This window comes from Tamandua tetradactyla, chromosome 20, assembly GCF_023851605.1.
Source record: "Tamandua tetradactyla isolate mTamTet1 chromosome 20, mTamTet1.pri, whole genome shotgun sequence".
NCBI classification, from domain to species: Eukaryota; Metazoa; Chordata; class Mammalia; order Pilosa; family Myrmecophagidae; genus Tamandua; species Tamandua tetradactyla.
The window spans coordinates 219205-236236 of NC_135346.1; the positions used below are offsets into that span (position 1 = coordinate 219205).

A 17032-nucleotide genomic window follows, 5' to 3' on the forward strand; every position below is an offset into this window, starting at 1 on the left:
TTTATTCTATATAGAGTTCGTTGGGCTTCTATGATTTGCATATTCATGTCCCTTATAATGGTTGGGCAGTTTTCTCCCATTATATGTTCAACTAATCTTCCTAGCCTCTTCTCTTCTCTTTAGACTTAGTCACTTTCTATAGCAGCTCCTTGGAGCAGGGGTGAACTCAACCTATCCTATTCCACCATCTTCCCAGGGCTGTTACCACTTATTTTATCATAGGTATCTTCCAATATCAGAATATAAAATCTTAATTTTTTATTATTTACTTTTTTAGATTATACATTTGCTTTAAGGATTCTTAAAAATTCCCAGTGAGGGCTGAGAGCAGAGGGCTGTGGCCCAGTCAGTGCACCAAGCACTGGGAAAATGAGCAACTCATTCCTCAAGTGTGAAATGAGAAGCACATCACAGCATCCACCATATCAGCCAATTGTATCCTGCTTATTAAGCCTTACCAAATACAGCAAAGAGGAACCAGAACACAGTGCCAGCTTTCAAATTTCCAACTATTTCTCTTAGAGCCATTATTATGATTATTATTAGTTTAGTTAGGTTCATAATGGCTTCATGATAATGCAGGTGATACTATTATTAAACATTTTGCCACTGCACAAAACTCCCAGGCTCTGCTAAGTTTCCTTGCTCCCTAACACTGACCACTCAGACTGTCATAGCATCTCTAAGTTATCCCTGATAGAATCATCTGCTAATTTCCAATTGCTACTTCATTAGCTAGGTTATGCTGCAAAACAAACCTCCCAAAGAACAGAGTGGCTTATAACAAAAATGTTTATTTCCTCCTCAAGCCATGTGGGTTTAGAGGTCAGCAGGCACTGATCTCCATGGGGTCTTGAATTCCTCCATCAGAAACCATGCCTGTCAAAGAAAGAACAGGGTGCCAAATTACTCACAGCCCTAAATACTCCACCCAGAAGTGGAATACAACACTTCCAATCAAATTCCACTGGTCAAAGAAAATCATTTGGCTATAACCAACTTCAAGAAGTTGAAAATTTGCAACTATACTACACATGCAAGAGGAGAACAAAAAGTATTTGGTGTGCTGACTAAAAATTACCAAAGCTCACATGCATTTACTCTTTCAGGGGAAAAACTTCTTGAGCTCTTCTCCAGTAGAGAGGAGAATCTATGAGATTCAAATACAACAGAAAGGAAAACAAAAATCTTAAAACCAATCAAGATATTTACATGCCATGAAAATAACAGAAGGTCACTAAACATATCATGATGCAGACTAATGGTTAGGCTATAGCTTAGCCTAATGACAAAATTAAAATACTTGAGGAGACACAGACATTGGAACAACTAATCAAAGATGTGCAGATAACTTTACTAAATAAATGTGATGGCTAATGACATAAAGGAAATCAAGAAGACACTGGAAGAGTATAAGGAGGAATTTGAAAGAATAAATAGAAAAATAGCAGAAATCACAGAGATTAAAGATGCTGTAGATCAAATAAAAAATTCTAGAGACACACAACAGCAGATTCAAGGAGGTAGAAGAAGGAATAAGCAAACTAGAGTCTAGGACAAATGATGTTGAACACTGAAAACAGCAAATGGCAAAAAAGATCTGAAAATTTGAATTGGATCTCAGGGAAAGGATGGACAAAACAAAGCATGCAAATATAAGAAGCATGTGTCCCACAAGGGAAGTTTTGCTTCAGCAGAGGCATTGTGATGACAGCAGCAAGCACAGACTTTCCCTCTGGGAACCCAGTTTCCCTTCTCATTCCACAGCAGTTGAGTCCTAGGACACCAGGGAATAAATATATTGTCTAATTCCTACCCTCCGCTGGCTTCTTGGGGAACTTCATGTGAGACTGCTGGTTTGCTGGCCTGAGAAAAATGAGGGACTATGGAAATCAAGGATCTTGAATGTTTGAATAGGTAACTGCTGCTCAGCTCATCAGTTTTATCTCTCTGATAAAAGGGAGTATATGATACTATAAGAAAAATTTAAAAACTAACAACTGTGCAACACAGTGTCCTCTCATGTAAACTGTGGACTACACTTAGTAGAATTATCATATTGTTTCATCACCTGTAAAAAGTACCACACTAATGTGAAGTTAGTAATAAGGAAAACTACGTGTGGGGGGGTGAGTAAGAGAGTGCAGTACTTTCTGCATGACTTTTCTGTGAACCTACAACAACTTCTCTAATAAAATACATACACAAGATGAAATTCAAAGATTTTAAGAAGCAAAGGTCAAGTATAATTCGGTTCTGTAAGGATAAATGAGCTCTTTGTTAAAAACCTCTGAATAAATTTAAGGTGACAGTCATGGTATAAATAAGGGTGTAGAATGCTATAAATTCTTCAGTTGGATAATGTCTCAGGAAAAGTGATGTATTAGTTAGGGTTCTCTAGAGAAACAGAACCAACAGGGAACACTTGCAAATATAAAATTTATGAAAGTGTCTCACGTGACCCTAGGAACACAGAGTCCAAAATCCACAGGGCAGGCTGCGAAGCCGATGACTCCAATGGATGGCCTGGATGATCTCCACAGGAGAGGCTCACCAGCCAAAGTAGGAATGCAACCTGTCTCCTCTGAGTCCTCCTTAAAAGGCTTCCCATGATTGGATTTAGCATCACTAATTGCAGAAGACACTCCCCTTTGGCTGATTACACATGGAATCAGCTGTGGATGTAGCTGACGTGATCATGACCTAATCCTATGAAATGTCCTCATTGCAACAGACAGGCCAGCACTTGCCCAATCAGATGAACAGGTACCACAATCTGGCCAAGTTGACACCTGTCCCTAACCATGACAGTCCACCCCTTGTCAACTTGGCACATATATATCTATATCACCTTAGACCATACTTAATTTCCAAATGAAAACAAATAAGCACACATTTTTTCTTTTACCTGACAATACTCAACTGTCCTGCATATAACTGGAAACACATTAAATCTCTCCAGAATAGCGTGCAAATCCTTGGGCAACATTCATTCTTAAACTTGATATCTTACAACTTAAATAGTATAACATGAACAAAACAGCATTACAGTCCTCGTTTCTGTAACTGATCCCGTGGTCGAAGTTCATATTTATCACTACCTTCTTCCACTACCCATTCCATGTTCCCTTTCCCCTCAGCAAGCACTTCAGCTGGCCGTGGTTCTTTGCCTGGTGGGGTGACCCAAACCTTCATTCCTGAAGTCTCAGAGCCATTAGTGGTCCTGCCTGGATTGTGTTGTTGCAGTTTTCCATTGATTTTAATCACAGGGCATGGTAGTACTAATAGACGCCCCAGGGGATCTCCTATATTCCAAGAAAACTCTTCTTTACTTCCATTATGTAGTTGCAGTCCTACTTCCTTCTGATAGTCAGGGTCAATTACCCCAGACAATAATGTAATCCCCTTCTTGGTGTGTTGATCCAGAGGCATAAGTAGCCCAAAGTGGCCAGGTGGCAATCTTAACTTCCAGTTCAGTGGTATCACTGTTGTTTCTCCTGGAGAAAGCACACCCCGTTTTGGAACTAAAACCTGTAGACCAGCAGAACTCAGGGTAGCAGGGACAGGAAGCAAAAATTTTCCTAGTGGATCACTAGGAGTAATAGTGAGTGGCACCACACCCATTTCCACCCCTTGGTTCCTGGACCCATGGATCCTGGCTATGGGAGAAACAGCACCATACAGCGGACGCTGATTCAGAGCATACACAGCTTCCTGGAGAACATTACCCCAGCCTTTCAAGTTTTTGCCACCTAGTTGGCACCGTAATTGAGTTTTCAAAAGGCCATTCCACCGTTCTATCAATCCAGCTGCTTCTGGATGATGGGGAACATGGTAAGACCAGAGAATTCCATGAGCATGCGCCCATTCCCGCACTTCATTTGCTGTGAAGTGTGTTCCTTGATCCGAAGCAATGCTATGTGGAATACCATGACGATGGATAAGGCATTCTGTAAGCCCACGGATAGTAGTTTTGGCAGAAGCATTGCGTGCAGGAAAAGCAAACCCATATCCAGAGTATGTGTCTATTCCAGTTAGAACAAATCACTGCCCCTTCCATGAAGGGAGTGGTCCAATGTAATCAACCTGCCACCATGTAGCTGGCTGGTCACCTCGGGGAATGGTGCCATATCGGGGGCTGAGTGTGGGTCTCTGCTGCTGGCAGATTGGGCACTCAGCAGTGGCTGTAGCCAGGTCAGCCTTGGTGAGTGGAAGTCCATGTTGCTGAGCCCATGCATAACCTCCATCCCTACCACCATGACCACTTTGTTCATGAGCCCATTGGGCAATAACAGGCATTGCTGGGGAAAGAGGCTGACTGGTATCCATAGAACGGGTCATCTTATCCACTTGATTATTAAAATCTTCCTCTGCTGAAGTCACCCTCTGGTGTGCATTCACATGGGACACAAATATCTTCATGTTTTTAGCCCACTCAGAAAGGTCTATCCACATACTTCTTCCCCAGACCTCTTTGTCACCAATTTTCCAATTATGGTCTTTCCAAGTCCCTGACCATCCAGCCAAACCATTAGCAACAGCCCATGAGTCAGTATACAAATGCACCTCTGGCCAGTTTTCCTTCCAAGCAAAGTGAACAACCAGGTGCACTGCTTGAAGTTCTGCCCACTGGGAGGATTTCCCCTCACCACTGTCCTTCAAGGACACCCCAGAAAGGGGTTGTAATGCTGCAGCTGTCCACTTTCGGGTGGTACCTGCATATCGTGCTGAACCATCTGTAAACCAGGCCCGAGTTTTCTCTTCCTCAGTCAATTCACTGTAAGGAACTCCCCAAGAGGCCATAGCTCTGGTCTGGGAAAGAGAAGGTAATGTGGCAGCAGGAGTGGAAACCATGGGCATTTGGGCCACTTCTTCATGTAACTTACTTGTGCCTTCAGGACCTGCTCTGGCTCTATCTCGTATATACCATTTCCACTTTACAATAGAGTGCTGCTGTGCACGCCCAACTTTATGGCTTGGTGGGTCAGACAACACCCAACTCATGATAGGCAACTCAGGTCTCATGGTAACTTGGTGGCCCATGGTTAAGCGTTCAGTCTCTACTAAGGCCCAGTAGCAGGCCAAAAGCTGTTTCTCAAAAGGAGAGTAGTTATCTGCAGCAGGTGGTAAGGCTTTGCTCCAAAATCCTAAGGGTCTGCGTTGTGATTCTCCTATAGGGGCCTGCCAAAGGCTCCAGACAGCATCTCTATTTGCCACTGACACTTCCAGCACCATTGGATCTGCTGGATCATATGGCCCAAGTGGCAGAGCAGCTTGCACAGCAGCCTGGACCTGTCGCAGAGCCTCCTCTTGTTCAGGTCCCCACTCAAAATTAGCAGCTTTTCTGGTCACTCGATAAATGGGCTGGAGTAGCACACCCAAATGAGGAATATGTTGTCGCCAAAATCCAAAAAGACCCACTAGGCGTTGTGCCTCTTTTTTGGTTGTGGGAGGGGCCAGATGCAGCAATTTATCCTTCACCTTAGAAGGGATATCTCGACATGCCCCACACCACTGGACACCTAGAAATTTTACTGAGGTAGAAGGCCCCTGTATTTTTGTTGGATTTATCTCCCATCCTCTGACACGCAAATGCCTTACCAGTAAATCTAGAGTAGTTGCTACTTCTTGCTCACTAGGTCCAATCAACATGATATCATCAATATAATGGACCAGTGTGATGTCTTGTGGGAGGGAGAAACGATCAAGGTCTCTGCGAACAAGATTGTGACATAGGGCTGGAGAGTTGATATACCCCTGAGGTAGGACAGTGAAAGTATATTGCTGACCTTGCCAGCTGAAAGCAAACTGTTTCTGGTGGTCCTTACTAATAGCTATTGAGAAAAAAGCATTTGCCAGATCAATAGCTGCATACCAGGTACCAGGGGATGTATTGATTTGCTCAAGCAATGATACTACATCTGGAACAGCAGCTGCAATTGGAGTTACCACCTGGTTGAGTTTACGATAATCCACTGTCATTCTCCAAGACCCATCTGTTTTCTGTACAGGCCAAATAGGAGAGTTGAAAGGGGTTGTGGTGGGAATCACCACCCCTGCATCTTTCAAGTCCTTAAGAGTGGCAGTAATCTCTGCAATCCCTCCAGGAATACGGTATTGCTTTTGATTTACTATTTTGCTTGGTAGGGGCAGTTCTAGTGGCTTCCACTTGGCCTTTCCCACCATAATAGCCCTCACTGCACGAGTTAGAGAACCAACGTGGGGATTCTGCCAGTTGCTCAGTATGTCTATGCCAATTATACATTCCGGAACTGGGGAAATAACTACAGGATGGGTCCGGGGGCCCACTGGACCCACTGTGAGATGGACCTGAGCTAAAACTCCATTGATCACCTGGCCTCCATAAGCCCCCACTCTGACTGGTGGTCCAGAGTGACGTTTTGGGTCCCCTGGAATTAATGTCACTTCTGAACCAGTGTCTAATAATCCCCGAAATATTTGATCATTTCCTTTTCCCCAATGCACAGTTACCCTGGTAAAAGGCCGTCGGTCTCCTTGGGGAAGACTTAGAGGAATGTTAACAGTATAAATCTGTGGCAGTGTAACAGGTTTCTTCCCCATAGGGACCTGGCCTCCCCTTCATTCAAGGGGCTCAGGGTCTGTAAACTGTTTCAAGTCTGGAAATTGGTTAAGGGGCCGTGACTCTGTGTTTTTGTAATTCAGGTTAGACTTCTGTTCCCTTGACCTAGAACTCTTTTGTTTATATGGCTCCAACAAGAATTTAGTAGGCTGCCCTTCTATTGTATTTCTAGGCACCCCATGATTTACTAGCCAATGCCACAAATCTCTGCGTGTCATATAATTTTGATGCCTCCTTTGAGTTTGTTGTCTATTATAATAGCCGCGTCTACCCTGTCTTTGGTGATTAAGTGCTGCCACCTGGCTTCTGCCAACTCGGGATCCTGTCATCCCCATTGTGTTTAAGGATTCCAGCTCAGTGACAGCAGTTCCTACAGTAATATCTGACCTACAGAGAAGTGCAACCACAGAGCTCTTGAGGGATGATGGTGCTAGTCTCACAAATTTATTTCTCACTGTTCTGGTAAAAGGTGTATCCTCTGGACATTCCTGGGGTGTAAGAGCAGGCTTTGCATGATAAATCCACTCTAACATCCCAATCTCTCTAAGCCTCTGGGTCCCCTCATCTACATTATACCAGGGCAGTTCTGGCATTTCAACCTCAGGTAATGTTGGCCACCTTTTGATCCATGTTTCAACCAACCACCCAAACAAGCTGTTAACACCTTTTCTAACTGCTCTAGCTATAACATTGAATGCAGAATCTCTGCTTAGTGGGCCATATCAATAAATTCAGCCTGATCCAGCCTTATATTCCTCCCACCATTATCCCACACTCTTAAAATCCATTGCCACACATATTCCCCTGATTTCTGTCTATATAAATTGGAAAACTCACACAGTTCTTTTGGAGTATAACATACCTCTTCATGTGTGATACTTTGTACCTCACCTTTAGGGGCCTGTTGGGACTTTAGTCTAGTTATAGGTCTATAAGAAATGAGGGGTGGTGGGGGTGGGTCATGAAAAGAATTAGAAATATCTTCCAAGCCATTTGCTTCAGGGCTTTCATTTGCAGTTTCATCTGGTGAAACAGGATTAATGACTCTAGGGCTAATCCCTTCAGGAGGAGGTTGGGTGGCCAATTCCTCAAAGCAGGCTGGAGGTGGGGTGGCTATGTCCTCAGGGCAGACTATTACAGGGTTATCTAAAGAAGGCTCAGCCTGGTCTAGGGTTTCAACCTCACCCCCAACATCATTATCAATCCATATGTCACCATCCCATTTTTCAGGGTCCCACTCCTTTCCAATCAATGCCCTCACTTTAACAGCAGACACCATGCAAGACTGAGATTTCAGTTTATGTTGTAAAGTTGCTATTCTAACAATAAGATTCTGAGTCTGATTTTCAGAGATCTCAAGTCTACGGCTACAGGAAATAAAATTTTCCTTCAGGATACTCATAGAAACCTCTACATCTTTCAGACGGCACTTAAGCTTCTTGTTTGAAGCCTTAAGCCCATCCCTTTCAGCCTTTAATGTAGACAGTGTATCTAACAACAACCAACCAACATCTCTATAACTCTTATTTCTACAAAACTCTGTAAAGGTGTCAAAAACATTATCCCCCAGAGTCTGGCTTCGTACAAGTGAAGCATTAGGAGAAGTGAATGATGATATTTTGACTATCTCCTTTGCCAACTCAGTCCATGGATTGGGAGTGTCATTCTGATTACGGGAATCAGAGTCCTTAGTGTCTCTGAGCCCAGTCAGAGTAGAAAACCATTCATAAAAACCCATTTTTAAGATTCTGTTCCTTAAGAACCACTCCCGGTACCAAGATGTATTAGTTAGGGTTCTCTAGAGAAACAGAACCAACAGGGAACACTTGCAAATATAAAATTTATGAAAGTGTCTCACGTGACCCTAGGAACACAGAGTCCAAAATCCACAGGGCAGGCTGCGAAGCCGATGACTCCAATGGATGGCCTGGACGAACTCCACAGGAGAGGCTCACCAGCCAAAGCAGGAATGGAACCTGTCTCCTCTGAGTCCTCCTTAAAAGGCTTCCCATGATTGGATTTAGCATCACTAATTGCAGAAGACACTCCCCTTTGGCTGATTACAAATGGAAGCAGCTGTGGATGTAGCTGACGTGATCATGACCTAATCCTATGAAATGTCCTCATTGCAACAGACAGGCCAGCGCTTGCCCAATCAGATGAACAGGTACCACAACCTGGCCAAGTTGACACCTGTCCCTAACCATGACAAGTGATAAAATGGCAAAGGATGTGTTTAGAAGTTATGGTCTAAAATCAACTTGTGCGAATCAAGGATATAAATTAGCATTAAAGTGGGCGGTGCGACGGGAGCTCAGTGGAGTTCTCGCCTACCACGCCCGAGACCCGGAATGCCCGCCCCTGCCCATGCAGGAAAAAAAGTAGCATTAAACTAAACAGGAATAAAGAAGAGAATTTAAAGCTTCCCAGAAGCTGGTGTAGGGATGTTAGCGAGCTGGGGTGTGTGTTTGCATCAGGAGCCTGGACTACTTTCTAGAATGTTCCTTCCACTAGTAATAGTGTTAGGAAAGCAGGTTTGTGCATTGCTGCTGCATCCTGTAAGTATTTGCTGCATCTGTATTTCTCAGTCAGGATTCAGTACAGAAATCAAAATCAAAATTCTCAGTATAGAATAAAAATAGAATACTCTGGGTCTTTTAAGGAGAAGGGACTTATTTGTGGGAAGAAGTGCTCATAATGGTTGTGAGCGCTGAGCAGACATTCCACTGCAGGCTCCAGGCGCGATTCCACTGTGGACTCCGGGCAACGAGTGGGCTCTGAGCAACCCCCACACCACCGCAGCGCACTCCTAAGCTCCAGGCCCCGTCTGTGGCCTCAGCAGCAGGGACAGTCACCCTCCCAGCTGCAGGCCAGGCCCCAGGAGCGAAGGCGCAGCCTCTGCCACCGTGCTCTCGACCCCACGCACACAGAAAATCGCCCTGCCTGCGCGGGAAGCAGAAAAGCTGGCCCTGTAGCCCCACCGCACCGTCCACTCTATCCTCTCCTGACCTTGTGCAAACACCACCATCCTGGGCGCAGGTTCACATCCCGTACTTCGGCAGCAAAGGCACTGGCGAGCACCATTTTTAGCTTCCCAACATCATCACGTAGGAAGAACACGAAAATAAACTAGACCCAAGAATTTAACAAAGAGAAAATGAACGGAACTGTGAAAGATTTAGACTTAATTACAAAGAAGTCCACAAAGACATTAGGGAAACAATTTTCAATATTTTTGTATGTTCTTTATGTAATTATTTGGTTTTGAAAAATTTTTAAACTCTTAATTAAAGGTTTTAGAGACTTTTCAGCCAAAATTTGTGTTTTGTGGGCTTCAACTATGTTAATCTATGTATAGTCTTGGGAATTCCAGAAATTATTCAAGGATTTTATTTTATATATTCACATATACATTTATAAGAAAAATAATGTACTTGACAATTTCACCCAGCAGGAGCAGCATAGAACAACTTACTAGGTAACTGAGCCATCGTCATGGTCAGAAGTCTGTCTTTGGAGACCTCTGGGCCATGGTGCCTGCGCATCTTTTAGGCAGGATTCACCCATTTCAGATGTGAGTGTCGGGGTGGTGCTACTTTGGAAAATGGGAACTGACGGTGACCAGAACACAACAGTGGCTCTTGCTGGCAAAGACTCAGCAGGTCAAGAACCAATTCCCCCACTGCTTCTTCCCACACCAACAAAGAAGCAAGAAGCAGTGTCCAAAACTGCTCTGGCACCATTTTCTGTTGGACAGCAAGGACTGAGGTCAGGAGGTCGATGCAGATGAAGGTGTCCAAGGTCCTAGGGGGAGTGACCTAAGGGACAAGATGCCAGTGGCAGGGGTAATTCTGGGCTGAATGGAGCTCGGCCAGTTCCACAGGAAACACAGAGAAAAAACACAAAGCCTTGGCAGTCTCAGTGGCAAAAGGAGGCTTTGTTTGTATTTTTTGTGATCACTCCTTTAGAAAAAAAGAAACGATTACAGCAAACACCACAATTGCCATTTGTGTAATGAGTATGTCTTAGTCAGGGGTCTCTAGAGAAAAAGAACCCACAGGAGAGATCTGTAGCATGCAGTGTACAAAGGTGTTTCACACAACTGTGGGGATGGAAGAGTCCAGAATGCGCAGGGCAGGCCATGAAGCTGGCAGCTCTGAGGAAAGGTCTAGATGAATTCCACAGGAGAGGCTCACTGGCTGGAGAAGCAGCAAAAGGTCTTTCTTCTTCTTTAAAAGTCTTCAGCTGATTGGATTATCTCGTTGAGAGAGACGTGCCTTCATTGATGGCAGATGCAAGGAGCCTCAGATGCTGTCAACTGACTGATGATTTAATACCCCAGCTGTTCTAGTTTGCTAGTTGCCAAAATATGACAGAATGACTTTTAAAAAGTGGAATTTAACAAAGTTGTTAGTCTACAGTTCTAAGGCCAAGAAAATGTCCCAATTCAAGCAAGTCTATAAAAATGTCCAAATTAAGGCACTAACAAGAGGTTACCATCACTCAGGAAAGGCCAATGACATTCAAGGTTTCTCTCTCAACTGGAAAGACACATGGTCAACATGGCAACATCTGTTAGTTCCCTCTCCAGGCCTCCTGCTTCAGGAAGCTCCCCCAGGGGCATTTTCCTTCTTCATCTCCAAAGGTCACTGGTTGGTAGACTCTGTACTTCTTGGGTCTCGCTGCTCTTAGCATTCTCAAGCTTTCTCCAAAATGCTTCCTCTTTTAAAGGATTCCAGTAAAGTAATCCAGACCCATGTGGAATGGGTGGAGTCACATCTCCCTCTATTCAAAAGTTAATACCCACAGTTGGGTGAGTCACATCTCTGTGGAGAGAATCTAATCAAGTTTCCAACATATAGTACTGAATAGGGATTAAAATAAATGATTGCTCCTGCAAGATTGCTTAAGATTTAAACATGACTTTTCTGGGGTACATAAGCCCTTTCAAGGCAGCACACCAGTCTTCCAATTTAACAACCAGCCATGGGATAACTTTGCAGCCATGGTCAGGCCTGTGCTCACCTGAGCAGACAACTAGGTGCAGCACTTGGCCAAGCTGACATCAGAACTTGACCATTAGAGTGTATTTACTTGAAAAGGTGGCTAATTTAGGGCAGGAGTAATTAAGTTTTGGACAAAGCTAGTTCTTACTTTTAAGATCCATTACTTTTTTTTTGTATGGGCAGGCAAGGATCTATTACATTTTATATTTATTTACAGTAGTAGACAAACTTTTATTTTGAATGATTGCTTTAATTAGTGTCAAGTGTTGATGTTTCAATGGCATTGTTTTCCTTATAATATTTAGTATACCATTCAGTTGTTCTAAAAGTTAGAAAATCTAAGGGAGCAAGTGTACTAAACAAGCAGAAATCTAATTTTTAAGTTTATACATTTAACATGAAAATGTTGCTTTATATATATATAAATATATGCTTATTTTGGCCTCCGTGGAGGGGTGCTTTTAGGCTTGTTTGCAAAAGGGCAGTTTGTTTTTTCCTTGCTGCTATTGTCTTTTTTTGCAGATGATTTGTGCATACAAGTTTGTGAGCAAATTAAACATGCAAGTTTAGTCTATTACTTTGATTTTTACATACTTATGCTAGAATCTATGTTTCATATAATTTATTTTGAATGAATGTAGTAGATTTGCAAGTAAATTACTTACTTTGCAATCAATAAACCACTAGGCTCTATATTAAATGGTTAAGTATTAGCCATCAGTAATAATTTTTGCTTATTAGGGTATAGCTGCTAACTAGGTGTACAATCCTAAATCATATCTTTGAGGTAAACATTTTTTCCTATATGGTGGTGCCCATGTGGCTACTTAATTTAATAAAAACTGGAAGTGGAAACTGAAAATTGCAAAACTGGAGTTCGGAGACATAATGATTCCCTCTGGTCCTACAGATGTCACTTGTGAAATTCTGAAGCTGAAGCTGTCACAGGGCAAACCTGGGGTCAGGCAGAGTGGCTCAGGTGCTAGCAGAGCAGCTGCAGTTCACCGTGGAAACAAGGGAAAGTGCTGGTGAGACATAACACAGCCCAGATGCCTCTGCTAGAGATGTGTCGTGAGAAAAGGGCACGCACTCTGCAGCTTGTAAGGTCTCTACTCAGCCACTGGAGAACATGAAAGACCCCACCATAGGATGTTTGGCAATTCCTGCCATTCATCAACATAAACAGTGTTTCCGAAAGAGAATCTAGAGTAATGCTAACCTCCCATGTTCTATCCTGGAATAACCACCATAGTCATTCATTTATTTCTTTTTAGTTGGTGAATTCTATGAGGTAGGTTTCATATTTAGGCAGTGCAAGCTGAAAGATGAAAAAGCAGTGATGTAGCATGGGTGAAAACTTCTGTAAAACAACTGAAAGTGAAATTTTACTTCAAGTATTTTGAACTTGGAGTTGATTGGGGGGCCAAAGACTTAATGGGAAAAAAGATTCTCAAAACATGAGAGGTAAGATATGATGTGGTGTGTGTTTTCTGTGTACAAACAGGAAATAAATTGTTTTGAGGTCTTGGATCTGGCGATCATTGTCAAGAGAAAATCAAGCTGCAAGTATTTATGTTTTAAGGTGTAGATTATAAATCTAGATAAGTCTTTCTAACAGCTCCTTTTAATGTTCATGGATACATTTTACTTAAGTTACATTTTTTGGCATATAAAAAGATTGATCTCATTCAGAGCTTGGAGATTAGGAATCACAGTTTGGCAAAGAGGGTTTTGTGATTATTTTTCAGCAAAATTTTAAAAACTGGCTGATAGAGAATGCCAAAGAATTCACCAGATTTCTAATCCATTTCTTAGACTCAAATATTAAATGAAAAAAAAATACAGGAAGCTACATCTATCCAGCAAATACAAGGCTTTAGATTACTGTAGGAAATCAACTTCCAAAGTAAACCAATCAAGATATCTACATGCCATGAAGACAGCAGAAGATCATTAAGCATATCACAATGTAGACAGATATAGCCCCACCTAATGACCAAATTAAAACAGCAGAGGCATCACAGACTTGGAACATCTAATAAAAGATGTTATATCATATACTAAATTAAATAGATAGGATGGCTAATGACAAAGAAGACCAATAAGGCATTAGAAGAGCATAAAGACGAATTTGAAAGAATAAATAGAAAAATAGCAGATATCAGAGAGATTAAACATGCTACAGACCAAATTAAAAACATTCTAGAGACACACAAAAGTAGATTTGAAGACTTAGAAAAAAATAAGTGAAGTAGAGGACAGGACAACTGATTTTGAACACTGAAAATAGCAAATGGCAAAAAAGATGGAAAAATTTGAACTGAATCTCAGGCAAATGATGGACAAAACTAAGCACATAAATATAAGAATCATGGTATCTAGGAAGGAGAAGAGTAAAGGGCTAGGAAGATTAGTTGATGATATATGTGGGACAACTTCCCAACCCTTATAAAGGACATAAATACACAAGTCAATGAAGATCATTGAACTCCAAATAGAATAAATCCAAATAGGTCTTCCCCAAGGCACATACTGATCAATCTGTCAAATGATGAAGAGAAGCAGAAAATCTTGAAAGCAGCAAGAAAAAAGCAATCTACTACATACAAGGGAAACTGCATAAAACTGAATTAAGACTACTCAGCTGGCACCGTGGAGGTGAGAAGGCAGTGGTATGATATATTTAAGATCCTGAAAGAGAAATACTTCAAGCCAAGAATTATGTATCCAGCCAAATTGTACTTCAAAATTGAGGGAAAGATTAAAATTTTCACATGCAAATAAATCCTGAAAAACTTGTTAACAAAAGACTGGCCCTACAAGAAGTACTAAAGGTAGTTTTGCCAGTTGAAAAAAAAAATGAGAGGGAGGTCTGGAGGAGGACACAGATTTGAAGAAAACAAGTAACTTAACAGAAAAAGAGAAAGCAGGGAAAGAATATGTGTGTGTGTGTGTGTGTGTGTGTGTGTGTGTGTGTGTGTGTGTGTGACAAATAAAATTCCAAAGATAAGATGGTGGATTCAGAAATGGCTTTTCAGTAATACCTTGAATTTTTACAGACTAAACTTACCAATTAAAAGATATAGATTAGCAGAATGGATTAAGAAGTATAATTCAGCTATATGCTGCTTACAAGAGACTCACCTTAGACACAAGGGTACACATAGATTGAAAGTGAAAGGATGAAAAAAAGATGTGCCATGCAAGATGTAACCAGAAGAAAGTAGGAGTAGCTATACTAATATCAGACAAAATAGACTTTAAATGTAAAGACATCATAAAAGACAAAGAAGGACACTATATATTAATAAAAAGGACAATTCATCAAGAAGAAATAACAATCATAAATGTTGATGCTCCCAATCATGGAGCTCCAAAGTATATGAGACAAACATTGGCAAAACTGAAGGGAGTGATAGATGTTTCAATGATAATAGTAGGAGACATCAATACACCACTCTCCTCTATAGACAGAACAACTGGACAGAAGATCAACAAGGAAACAGAGAAGTTAAACAACTTGATAAATGAATTAGACTTAACAGACATATATAGGTCATTATACCCCAAAACACCAGGATATACATTCTTCTCTAGTGCTCCTGGGACATTCTCCAGAATAGAACATATGCTGGGGCACAAAACAGGTCTTTATAAATGTAAAAACATTGAAATTATAAAAAGCACTTTCTCTGATCACAGTGGAATGAAGTTGGATATCAATAACCACCAAAGAGAGAGAACATTCACAAATATATGGAGATTAAATAGCACACTCTTAAACAACCAATAGGTCAAAGAAGAAATAAATAGAAAAATCAGTAGCTATCTGGAGACGAATGAAAATGAGAATACCACATATCAGAACTCATGGGATGCAGCAAAGGCTCTACTGAGAGGGAAATTTATTGCCCTAAATGACTGCATTAAAAAAAAAGAAAGAGCAAATATTGAGGACTTAGCTGCTCACTTGTAGAAACTTGAGAAAGAACAGAAAACTAACCCCAAATAAAATAGAAGAGAAATAACAAGGATTGAAGCAAAGTTAAATGAATGGGAAAACAAAAGAACAATAGAAAGAATCGATAAAACCAAAAATTGTTTTTTTGAGAAAATCAATAAAATTGATGGGCCACTAGCAAGACTGGCAAAGAAAAAAAGAGAGAGGATGCAAATAAACAAAATCAGAAATGAATATGGTACATTACTGCAGATTCAGAAGAAATAAAAAAATTGTAAGATGATACTATGAACAACTTTCATGCCAACAATCTAGACAAGTTAGATGAAATGGACAAATTCCTAGAAACACACAAACAAAGTATACTGACTCAGGAAGAAACAGAAGATCTCAAGAAACCAATTACAAGTAAAGAGATTGAATCAGTCATCAAAAATCTTCCTACAAAGAAAAGCCCAGGTCCAGATGGCTTCACATGGGAATTTTATCAAACATTCCAGAAAGAACTAACACCAATCTTGCTCAAACTTTTCCAAAAATTGAGGGAAATGGAACACTGCCTAATTCATTTTATGACATTAACTTCACAGACCTGTTAAAGATGCTATAAGAAAGGAAAACTACAGGCCAGTCTCCCTAATGAACAGAGATGCCAAAATTCTCAACAAAATACTAGCAAATCAAGTCCAACAACACATTAAAAGAATTATACACCATGACCAAGTGGGGTTTATACCAGGAACGCAAGAATGGTTCAACACAAGAAATTAAATTAATGCAATAAAGCTCATTAACAAATCGAAAGGGAAAAATCACATGATCATCTCTATTGATGCTAAAAAAGCCTTCAACAAAATTTAATATCTTTTTTTCTGATAAGAACTCTTCAAAAGATAGGAATCAAAGGTAACTGTCTCGATATCATAAATGGCATATATGAAAAACTGACAGTCAGCACTGTACTCAATGGAGAGGGACTGAAAGCTTTCCCCCTAAGATCAGGAATGAGACAAGGATGCCCATTGTCACCACTATTATTCAAGATTGTGCTAGAAGTTCTAGGTAGAGCAATCAGGCAGGACAAAGAAATAAAAGGCATTCAAATTGGAAAAGAGGAAGTTAAACTTTCATTATTTACAGGATGACATGATACTATACCTGGAAAATCCTGAGAAATCTATAACAAAGTTACTTGAACTAATAAACAAATTCAGCATGGTGGCTGGATATAAAATTAATGTGCAAAAATCAGTAACATTTTTATATGCTTGCAATGACCTAACTGAAGTGTCAGTTAAGGAAAAAATTACATTCAAAATAGCAACAAAAAGAATCAAATACTTAGGAATGAACTTAAGTAGGGGTGTAAAGGACTTGTACATAGAAAACCACATAGCATTGCAAATAGAAATCAAAGAAGATCTAAATAATGGAAAGACATTCCCTGGTCATGGAAGGTTAAAT

At 40.9% G+C, this 17032-nt stretch overlaps 1 protein-coding gene across 3 annotated transcripts in view; it reads right to left on the minus strand.

Annotated features, from left to right (window-relative positions):
* Positions 1-775: 775 nt before the first annotated feature.
* LOC143664813 (uncharacterized) overlaps positions 776-17032 on the minus strand; it is a 122670-nt gene continuing 106413 nt past the window's right edge. For 2 of the 3 annotated variants that reach the window (XR_013166598.1, XR_013166596.1), the window contains exons 6-7: positions 9611-9730; positions 776-879 (exon numbers count right to left, since the gene is read on the minus strand). The gene's annotated coding sequence lies outside the window, so the exon portion shown is untranslated. The remainder of the gene's footprint in view (positions 880-9610; positions 9731-17032) is intronic. The other variant, XR_013166597.1, reaches the window with a different exon arrangement.